The 11,800-nt window shown below is 36.3% G+C and overlaps 1 pseudogene; it reads right to left on the bottom strand.

Annotated features, from left to right (window-relative positions):
• Window positions 1-6,971: 6,971 nt before the first annotated feature.
• Window positions 6,972-8,034, bottom strand: LOC109686403 (ubiquitin-like protein 7 pseudogene; annotated as a pseudogene).
• Window positions 8,035-11,800: the final 3,766 nt, after the last annotated feature.

The raw sequence follows: 11,800 nt of genomic DNA on the forward strand, positions 1-11,800 counted from the left end.
AGTACATAACTTTCAATAATAACCTTAATGTTTAGATTAAGGGCAAACACAAGGGGATTGGACTTTGAGCAATATATTGCTTATATTCTCTCTTCAACCTAATTAGAGATAAGGGCAAAATAGTTTCTGCTGGGTATTGAGGGGGTGGGGGGAGAGGGAGGGGGTGGAGTGGGTTGTAAGGGGGGGCATGGGGGAGAAATGACCCAAGCCTTGTATGCACATATGAATAATAAAACAATAAAAAAAGAGGAAAAAAAACCCTTAATGTAAATGGTCTTTACTTTCTAATTAAAAGATGAAGATTAATGGAATGTGTTAAAAATAAGATCCAGTTATTTGCTGTCTGCAAGAAACTCATGTCACTGACCAACTCATACAAAGACAGAAAGCTAAAGAATGGAAAATCATAATTCAAGCAAACAGAATCAAAAGTAAATAAGAGTGTCTATACTCATAACTGACAAAGGAGGTGTCAAACCAAAATTAGTCACAAGAGATAAAGAATGTCATATATTAATAAAGAGAAATTAATATGTTAATAATAAATTTATTTAAAGTATATTAAAATATATAATATATAGTAATATAACAATATATAATATAACATAATATATTAAGAAGATGTAACAATAAATATATATGCATTGAACATTGGTGTACACAGTTTCATAAAACAAATACCACAAGGAATAAAGGAACAGATAGGTCCAGTACATTAGTAGTGGGTGACTTCAATACCTTACTTAGTCAATAGATAGATTACTCAAACCAAAAAAAACACAACAAATCTCAGGGTTAAACTGCAACATAGATCAAATGGACAAATCAGACATGTACAGAATATTCCATCCAACAACTATGGAAATCACATTTCTCTTAGCTCATAGAATTTTCTCCGAAATAAATCACATCTTATGGCATGAAGAAACCCTTAACAAAATAATTTCAGGAATCTTATCAGATTGCAGTGAAGTAAAAGTAAAAATCAATAGCAAGAGAAACTATACAAACACATGGAGATTGAGCAATACACTTTTGGGAGTTTTTTTGTTTTTTATTTGATTTCAATTACTACATAACAGTTATGCAGGAGATTCACTTTGACATTTCCAAATACACATATATTCTGGTTTGGTTCATCACTTCCATTATTCTCCCTCCTGCTCTATTCTCCTCCTCAAAATGGCTATGACAGGTCCATATTCACATGTGTATAAAATACATTAGCAATATTCACCCACCTTTCCCCTCTTCCTAATATGGTTTTGATTTGCATTTCCTTTATGGTCAGGGATGCTGAGCATTTCTTCATGTGTTTTTAGGTCATTTGTACTTCTTCCTTTGAAAAACTTCTTTCAGTGTATTTGCCTCTTTCCTCATTGGGTCACTGATTTTGAGGAGGTTTAGTTTTTTGAGCTCTGGTTATTAATCCCTTGTCAGATATATAGCTGGCAAAGATTTTCTCACATTCTGTGGACTGCTTCTTCAGTCTGGTGACTGTTTCCTTTGCTGTGCAGAAGCCTTTAGCTTCATGTGTTCCCCTTTGTCAATCCTTTCTCTCAGTTCCTGAGCCATTGAAGTTCTATTTAGGAAGTTATTGCTTATGTCTATATGTTCCCTCATCTTTCCCTCACTAGTTTCAAAGTTTTAGGCCAGTACTGTGTTGTTTTTATTGCTATGGCTCTATAGTATAGTTGAAAGTCAGATATTGTGATACCTCCAGTGTTACTCATTTTGCTTAGAATTGTCTTGGCTATTCACAGTCTTTTGTGCTTTCAAATGAACTTTAGGGTTGATTTTTCAATACCTGTGAGGAATGTCATAGGAATTTTAATGGGTATTGCATTGAACATATAGATTGGTAGTATAGCTATTTTCATGATATTAATTTTCCTAATTCATGAGCATGGGAGATCTTTCCATCCTCTGATGTTTTCTTCATTTTCTTTCTTCAGTGGTTTATAGTTTTCATTGTAGAGGTTTTTCATGTCCTTTGTTAAGTTTATTTCTAGGATTTGTGTGTTGTATGTGTATCTTATTCTTGTGTGTGTATGTGTGCATGTGTGTGTTTATCATACTGTTGTTCTACTGGGGGTACCTTGTGACATTTGCAAAATTCTTACTATATATCATAATTAAAATCATCCCCTCCATCATTATCCCTTAACACTCCCCATCCCAAAGGCTTTTCCTACATCTATTGAGATGATCGTGTGCTTTTTGTCCTGGATTCTGTTTCTGTGCTGTATTACATTTATTAATTTGTATATGTTAAATTATCTCTACAACCCTGAAATGAAACCAACTTGATCATGGTGTATGATCTTTTTTATATGCTGTTGAATTTGGTTTGCCAATATTTTGTTGAGAATTTTAGCTTCTATGTTCATTAAAGATATTGTCCTATAATTTTCTTTTTTTATCATATCCTGGTTCAGTTTTGGGATGAGTGTAGTACTAGCTTCATAGAATGAGTTGGTAGTGTTCCTTCCCTTTCTATTTCATGGAAACCCAGACTTAGTAGAAGGAACAACAACAACAAAAAAAAAAGAGTAACGATCAAGACAGAAATCAATGAAATGGAGACTAAAAGAACAATACCAAAGATCATTGAAACAAAGAGTTGGTTCTTTGCTGGGTGCCGGTGCTCACGCCTGTAACCCTAGCTACTCAGGAGGCAGAAATCAGGAGGATCATAGTTTGAAGCCAACCCAAGAAAATAGTTTGCAAGATGGTATCTCAAAAAATCCCTTCACGAAAAAGGGCTGGTAGAGAGACCCAAGATGTAGGCCTTGAGTTCAAACCCTAATACTGCAAAAAAAGATACACAAGATTGATAAACTCTTAAATACCAAAAGAAAGAGAGAAGACAAATTTTTAAATTAGAGGTGAAAAATAAAATTTGACAATAGGTAACACTGAAATCCAGAGGATCATTAGGAAATATTTTGAAAACTTGTATTTTACTGAACTGGAAAATATAAAAGAAATGAGTAAATTTGTAGTCATATATGACCAACAAAGATTGAAACAAGAGGATATAAGCAACCAAAACAAATCTATAATAAGCACTGAGATTGAAACAGTAATAAAGTCTCCCAACAAAGAAAATTCCAGGACCAGATGGATTTACTGCTGAATTCTATCTAGGCCTTTAAAGAACTAACACTGGTGTTCCTCAAACTATTCCATAAAATAGAAAGAGAAAGAATGCTTCCAAAATCATTCTACAAATTTAGTATTACCTTGATACCCAAACTGGATAAGGATACAACCAAAAAAAGAAAACTAAAGACCAAATTTCTTGATGAACACAGATACAAAAAATCTTCAATAAAATACTTGCAAATGAAATTCAACAATACATTAAAAAGATTATATACCACGATCAAGTTGGTTTCACCTCAGGGATGCAAATATGATTCAATGTAAGCAAATCAATAAACATAATATAGCACATAAATAAAATCAAGGAATAAAATCACATGATTATCTCAGTAGATACAGAAAAGGCCTTTGACAAAATTCAACATCCCTTCATGATAAAAGCCCTGAAGAAACTAGATATAGAAGAATCACAGCTTAACATAATATTAAAGGCTATATATGGCAAACATATAACCAACATTTTACTATGGTGAAAAACTAAAACCATTTCATGTAAAATCAGGAATGACACAATAGTGTACACTCATTCCACTTTTGTTCTTAGCCAGAGCAATAAGGCAAGAGAAAGAAATAAGAAGTATATAGATAGAAAAGGAAGGATACAAATTATCCCTATTTGCAGACAATATACTATTATATTTACGACCCTATGGACTCTAACAAAAATGTCTTAGAGCTGATAAGCTCTTTGGGCAAAGTAGCAGAATACAAAATCAACATAAAAAGTCTGTGTTTTTTTATATACCAGTAACAAATAGGCTGAGGACGAAATCATGAAAACAATGTACGATGGCCTCAAAAAATAAAATATCTAGGAATAATCTAACCAAGGAGGTGAAAGCTTCTATAGTGAAAACTAAAAAGCACTGAAGAAAAAATTAAAGACACTAGAAGATGGAAAGACCTCTCATGTTCATATATTGGCAGAATTAACATCATTAAAATGGTCATAGTATCAAAAAGTAATATACAGATGAAATTCATTGTCTGTAACAATTCCAATGACATTCTCCACAGAAATAGAAAAGAAAATCCTGAAGTGCATATGGAAACACAAAAGACCCCTGAATAGACAAAGCAATCCTGAGCAAAAAAACCAATGCTGGAGATATCACAATACCTGACTTCAAAATATACTACAAAGCTATAGTAACAAAAACAACATGATACAAGTGCACAAACTGACACATAGACCAAAATAATAGAGGACCCAGAAATAAACCCACAAAGCTACAGGTACCTGATTGCCAACAAAGGTGCTAAAAATGTATGTTGAAGAAATGACAGTTTCTTTAATAAATTGTGCTGGGAAAATTGAAGAAGACTGAAAGTAGATCCCTATCTCTTACCTTGTACAAAAATAAATTCAAAATAAAGCAAAGACCTTAATGCACAGATCAAAACTTTGAATCAATTGCATTCTATTACTGGAATGAAAGGGAAAAACCTACCTGATACTCTTACAGATTCAAAAAAACTGACAAAAACCAACACCTTGTATGAGTAGATAAGCTAAACAAACTAAAAACATAAGAGGAACTTCCTCAACCTGATAAAAGAACATTTATGATAAAGCCATAGCTAATATTAGACACAATATTGGCAGACTGCAAACTTCCTCCCTAAGATCAGGAACAGACAAGAATGCTGATTTCATCATTAATATTCAACATTGTTCTGGTACTTCTAGCCAGAGCAATTATGCAAGAAAAAGAAATAAAAGCCATCCAAATAGGAAAGGAATAAGTAAAAGTAGATTCTATCTATTTTTTGAGGACATGATCCCATATATAGGAGACCCCAAAGAATCCATAAAGAAATTGACAAACAAATCCAGAAAAGCAGCAGACTACAGTATCAACACATAAAAATCAATGGCATTTCTATGTACTAGCAGTGAACAATTCCGTTTCAGAAAACCAAGAAAGTAATTACATTTATAATAGCATCAGAAGAATAAAATATTTAGAATAAAATTTAATCAATGAGATGAAAGATATACATTAAAAAATTTCAAGGCTGTAAGGGTGAATATGATGTAAATACTGTGTACACATGTATATAAATGGAAAAATGAGATCTGTTGAAACTATGCCAGGAATGGAGGGAGGAGGAATAAAGGAGAATGATGGATGGGTGAATTCAAGTATGATATATTTGGTATATTGTAAGAACTTTTATAAATGCCACAATGTACCCCCAACACAACAATTTAAAAAAATACTATAGGACTAGTGGTATGGCTTAAAAGGTAGAGCTCCTGCCTTGTAAGCATGAGGCCTTGAACTCAAATTCCAGTACCAACAAAAAAATTTTTAAACTACAAAACAGTTAAAGAATATCTACAAAATAACTACAAAATAGTTAAAGAATATCTTTATAAAACCAGAAAGATATCAAATATTCATGAATTACAAGACTTTCTATTTTTATAGTAGCAATAGTCCCCAAAGTGAACAACAGATTCTATGTAATTCCTACTGTAATCCTAATAGTCTTTTCTGCAGAAATGTAAAAGCTGATCCTAAACTTGACATGGAATTAAAAGGTAGCATGAGTAGCCAAAATGATCCTTAAAAGTAACAGAGTTGGAGGATTCACACTTCCTGTTTTTAAATTTTACTACAAGGCTAGAATCCAAACAGAGTGGTACTGGCATAAGGATAAACATAGTTCAATATGATATAATTGAGAGAACATAAATAAAACCATGCAATTATGATTAATTGATTTTTCACCAGAATACCAAGACACTAAAATGGTAAGGAATAGTATCTTCAACAAAAGGTTCTACCATGATTGGATATCCACATACAAAAGAATGTAGGTGAACCACTACTTTTGCCCACATAACAAAAAAGATCTCAAAAATTTGTTATTTTGTTTGTTGCTTCATATTTAAGGATATTCTTATTTTAGTTGTTTTCCTAAATAATTTTTGTATGGTTTGTACTCATCATATGTGGCTACAGAAGTCTATATTCTGTTAGTTTAGGAGTCAGCTAGCATGTATTGACAGAGTTTCCATAAACAGGTGGAGCCCCCAAAAATATTTTTTTTAAAGAGAAATAATTTTTTTTAAAGCTCTCACACTCTGAAAATTGGCTCTGGTTTGGGACACTGCTTTAATGCTTACCCAGAACACTTATAACACTGTCTTTGCCCTTATTTCCTGCTTCTGCAGAACCTGAAAGTTAGTGAGAGGTGAAAGCTGAGGCTCTTCTCAGGTCTTTTCTGAGCGTATGTCCTGTTTGGGGCATAAGCATGGTTTTCTCAATTCCGATTTATGCAAGGGCCTTTTAAAGTCCTCATTTCCCCACATAGCTCCTTTCCCAGGTTTTTTGGTCTATTACTCCTCCTGACTATGTATCCATTGCCTGAATTTGCTACAAATGTTCCAGGTGACATTTGCCAAAAGCATTTAAAGCTGCCCCACCCTGAGAACACTCTGAGTTAGATGGGCAAACACAGACCCTTATACTAGACCTTCAGGGAGCTTCCAGGGTGATAGAACACATAAGCACAACTCTTTGAAACTAAGGCCCATATTGCTCCCTCTGCCACTGGGCAACCAGCACCAAGAGTACAGGCTACTGTCTTTATGGCAGCTGCTACTCTGGTGTGGAAGGCAATGGAAGGTAATTTAAAGCACCAAAGAGGTGCCTTATTGAAATATAGTAGTTTTTTTTCTTCATCAATATTTTCCCTAATTGTTGTGAGCCTTTTTTTTTCTTTTTTTGAGAGTTCACGATCAGGTGTATTGGGGAAGGGAGAGCTGGAGGCACTGTCACAAGTGCCTCCCATCAGCAGGAGCCTTTGCAACTTGGTGGTTGCTTAGAAGAAGCAGGGAGTTCATGGAGCTCCTCCAGCAAAGATGAACTCCAGGGCCATTTGGATGTCCCCTGCTCACCGTCCTGGATGCCCATGTCACGAAGCTGCTACAGCTAAGGCTGCCACTGTCTCTGAAGGCTGAGCTTCCCAGAGCCTTGCAAGGCATGCGGGAGGGCTTGGCTGAAGAGATGATTGGTGATGGGCATTCCTGACTGGACACCAGAGAACATTGGTGAGGTCCCTGAGAAATGGCCCTCGGTTCCAAGAGTAGGTGTGTGAGAGCTGCTCTGGAGTGCTGCCCTACAAGCTCACTCTAGGTTATGGGCCGGGGCCAGCAGCTCCACTATTCCCAGGGAGACAGGATGGGAGCTGGGTGTGCTGCTTGAGGGTATGGACTGGGTGCTTGGGTGAAAGTCGTCCTCATCATCTGAAAGCCCTTCAAACAAGAAGCCACCTGGCATATTCCAGTAGGAGCTGGAGGGCATGCTCCGGGAAGAGGAGTCGGCTCCTGGCATTGGGGTGCTGCTACCTACTACTGAGTGCAGAACCAGGATGATGGCATTGACTAAGGCAGGGTGAGAAGGCACCAATGTATCTAGCATGTTGGGATTGGCAAAACAGAAAAGAGGTCCTTTTCTTGGAGGACTCCTAGAACAATGAGGTTGCTGCTGAGGCCTGAGGTGGCCACAATGATCTGATCCAGAGATTCCTTATTGCTGAGCATCTTAAAGACCTGGTTTCTGATCAGGTTCAGGCCAGACTTGTGCAGAACATGGACTGTGGACCCAGGCTGAATGCCGTAGAAGTCAGGGGTCTGGGCATCTTTTAGCTTCTGGCCACAGTGGATTAGATCAATAAGCTCAGGGTCTGGAACAGACTCCTGGAGTTTGCCATCAATTAGCTGCTTAAGAAATGAAATACTATAGTTCCCTAGTGAATATTCTCCCAGTTCTTTCTCTGGCAACCAAAGAAGAGACTTTGGGCAAGTGGCTGATCAGCCACCTTCACTGCCAGATGTCAGTCTGAGAGAGACATCCTCTCTCTTTCGCACGCTCTCTTTCTCCCAGTCCAGCGGAAGGAAACTGGCCACAGAATTGCCAGTGTAAACTCACTCTGGCCTTCCCACCGGAAACCCTGTTGTAAGCTTTTTTTAAACTAGGTTTAAGGGTTCCCCAGTTGTTGATTCTGATCATTTTTGCCAGCTCATTAGTTGTATTTATGGAATACTAGCATTATCTAGTCTGCTATTGTTGGTATAAAGGGAGCTATCATACTTCAAAATCATTAATATTCTGAATAAGACTTAATTTTTTTCTCCTATCAGCTATCACTTGCTCTTCCAGCTCAGCCAATACTTCTTGAGGAATCCTTTCATGACCACTTTACCACCAGTTCTGCAATTCATTTTTTGTTCCTTCCTCACCAACTAATCTTAGTGCTTTGAGAGCAGAGATTATGTCCTTTCATCTCTGGATTCCTAGCACCTAACATGGTTTCTGTTACATATAGCACTTACAAATGCCAAAAAAAGGACACTAAGGAAAAATGGACGATGGAAAGCGGAAACAAGACGGAGAAACAAAGACTATGCCACGATTTCTATAATCTTAGTTAAAATTCAGAGTGATATGTAATGGCACATCTGTGTCATGGTTTCAATCCAGATAAAAGTAATTTTTAGAAGACATACACATTCCTTTAAAAAAATCACTGTATCTAAACAGACATGATGGGAAAGTGCTTTCATATACTGTTAAACTTTAATATAACGACTTCAAACTATTTCTAAGTTAATGTAACAAAACTTCATAAATTCAAAGATATTTTTAAATTATTAAGTTTAAAATACTTTGGTCCTTGAGACCTTTATGGAATCAATTTCAACTGCATTGAAATAGGAAGGTAATATATAATGTCTATAAAGTGAAGCTCACAAGGTAACTTGACTAAGTTATCATTCTTGAAACAATGATAATATCACAAATACCACCACACTTTATTTGGCAGGTGAGGAAGCTTGCAAAGTGTGAATGTATGTTTACAAGAGAGTAGAACAATTCAATTGTATAAGCTAATCAATCTGAGAAACCACATTAAAAACATAGCTAATTTGTACATGATTTTCAGTAAGTTCATATACTTTCAATTTTAGTACAACCTCTGTCACCAAGCCTTCATAACAACTTTAAATGATAATCATTGATGATAAAGAAAGGAAAATGACATTTTAAAGTTCATCATATTAGTATGTATCTACGCTTATGCAGATTTAATCTCTCAGGAGTCAAAAGTGGTAAATAGAATGAAAAAAAGCCATATGCAGTAAATAAAAGTTATATATGCTGAGTACTGAGGAACAGTTTCCATACTGCTTTAGGAAAATTTACACCTTTTATTACATATGCTTTTTTTCTTTGCACCCACAGTGACATTTTCAATACAGCTGCCCAACAGATGCCACAAAAAAATACAGGAGGCAGCTAGGCAGTTAATCTCAGAAATACCAAGGGAATGCTCCCTGAATTTTTTTTCCATGTGAGTAGAATACACAGGCAGAAGCCCATAGTGAATAATCAACATAAGTGTAATCATAGCTGAACACAGTATCACATTGTAAGTAAATGAAAATTTAAAATCAATTTCACCTGACCCATATTGATAACATGCATTTAATGTGCATACAGTAAAATTGGTGATAAAGAATAAACAGGCATAAATTCATTTTTTATGAGCTGGATTTTTTTAAATTTCCTTTTCTCCTTATTAGGTCTCCAGTATCTGTAAGTAGCATCACTAGGGAATGTTTTCATTGAAACCATTCAGAAACTTAAATCTTCCCACCTCCACTGCCACCAACAAACACACTCATACATACAATCTATGTCTGCTCACATTCCAAGGTGCTCAAAGGAGCAGGGACTCTGTGACATTAAGCTCTAGCCAATTAACTACCCGTCAAGTCATGCTTAGATCACCACATTCAAGGGGAGGGCAGATAGGTGAGTAATCAGCTATATATAGTGGTGTGAAACAAAAGAGAATGAACCCTGAATCTCAAAGGAACTAGAAGCTTAAGGTTTGGGCAGAATGTAGGAGACTGGCAGAAGGGGAAGGACCAGCTAGGTGGCGGATCCTTGAGCAGTTATTTACTTCTACACAAGCATAGACTGACTGGTACAGAATGACTGGGGACCTAGCTCTTTAGAAAAATTACTGGACCAGAATTGGAGGAAACTGACAGGCCCCAGCAATTCTGAGAGACTATCAATAATGCCATATCCAAAATACATTTGTATTATTAACATAAACACATTTAAACTACATCAATCATAAAATGACTGCTACTGGTGGCAAGAGAGAGACTTTGGAGGTCACTGGATACCCGAAGGGTCAATAAAGTGTATATAATGATTCAATACACGGGAAGGTGTGACTATTTTTCCCTAGTGAGAGAAGTATCAACAAGCTCAACCCTAAACCACCTCACAACCTCTTTTCGAAATGCCACTTAAGCTATCCTGATATTTTCCATTATCCTCTTGAGCCTTGAACAATGAACTTCAGATTACTTCCAGAAAGGAATAGCAAACAGAGAGAACCAGCAGGAGATTATCCAAATAACTAACCTAAGAAGGACAGAGTCATAAAGTCATTGAGAGATGTAATTGGTTTTCCTTCCAGACTTGGCTCAAGGCTGAGAAGATTGTGGTGACTGCTGCACCAACTCTTCCAGTACCTGCGTTCATACTCCAGTATTATCCTCCTGTTTTTCACAAGGCAGTGGCTAGGGTGGCGCCTCATTCTCTGTAAATTTGGGGTTGATTAGAGCTTAAAAGAATCCAGATCACATGGTGCTTTATTCCAGGTAAGGGCACTCATTACCCACCACCTTAATAAACATAAATTCACACACACCCTTCATGGAAGAAAGACCCTGTGCTCAATAAGGCAGCACTATAAAAAGAAAACTTTTCAGCCCTGCTCTCTCTGTCCAAGGGTACACTCAGGGTCCTATACCCTCATTGGAGGTGCTTCTCTCTGGAATGTATCTTATCCCATCTACCCATACTGATCCACAGCTGAATCAGTGCTTTGGACATTTTCTTGTTTGTCGTAATAACAGCTATGATTTTAGGAAGGCTTACTACATGGTTGCTAGGCAGTGAGTGGTACATATATTTCATTTTATCCTCAAAACAGCCCAATGAATTAGAGATACAATAATTATCCCATTTTACAGGGACACTACAGCTCATGAAGGTTAAGTAATTTGTTCAACATCACACATCTAGGAAGTGGTAAACTTAACAATTTTGTGGATACTTTGTCATGCTTCAGATTTTTTTTCTTTGAAGAAATACCATGTTAGTGATACAGCTAAAGTTCTCACTTCACCTTTTCTCATTTCCCTTTTCCTCCTTCCTTCTCCAAAAGTAGTTTGCCATGTATCTTTCTGTGTATGCTTTTATGCATATGTGTTTATCTATAAATAGTATACAGTATTACCTCTGTGATAAATAGGAACAATTCATTTCAAACGTGCATTCTTCACTTTACATAATGTTTTCTAGATCCTCCTATGTTGATACCTGTAGATTAGTTCATTCACTTTAACTGCTCTTTAGGAGCTCACTCTGTGGTGTATTTAGATTAATTACAGTTTTTTCACTATTAGCAAAAGTTGCAATTAACAATACTGTAGGTAACTCCTTGTGTACATCTACTTCAAAATAGAATTTCCCCCTGCATGCATTTACAATTTCATTAGATATTGCTAAGTTGTTCTTCACAATGGTCTTAT

The sequence above is a fragment of the Castor canadensis genome, chromosome X (assembly GCF_047511655.1).
Source record: "Castor canadensis chromosome X, mCasCan1.hap1v2, whole genome shotgun sequence".
Lineage (NCBI taxonomy): Eukaryota > Metazoa > Chordata > Mammalia > Rodentia > Castoridae > Castor > Castor canadensis.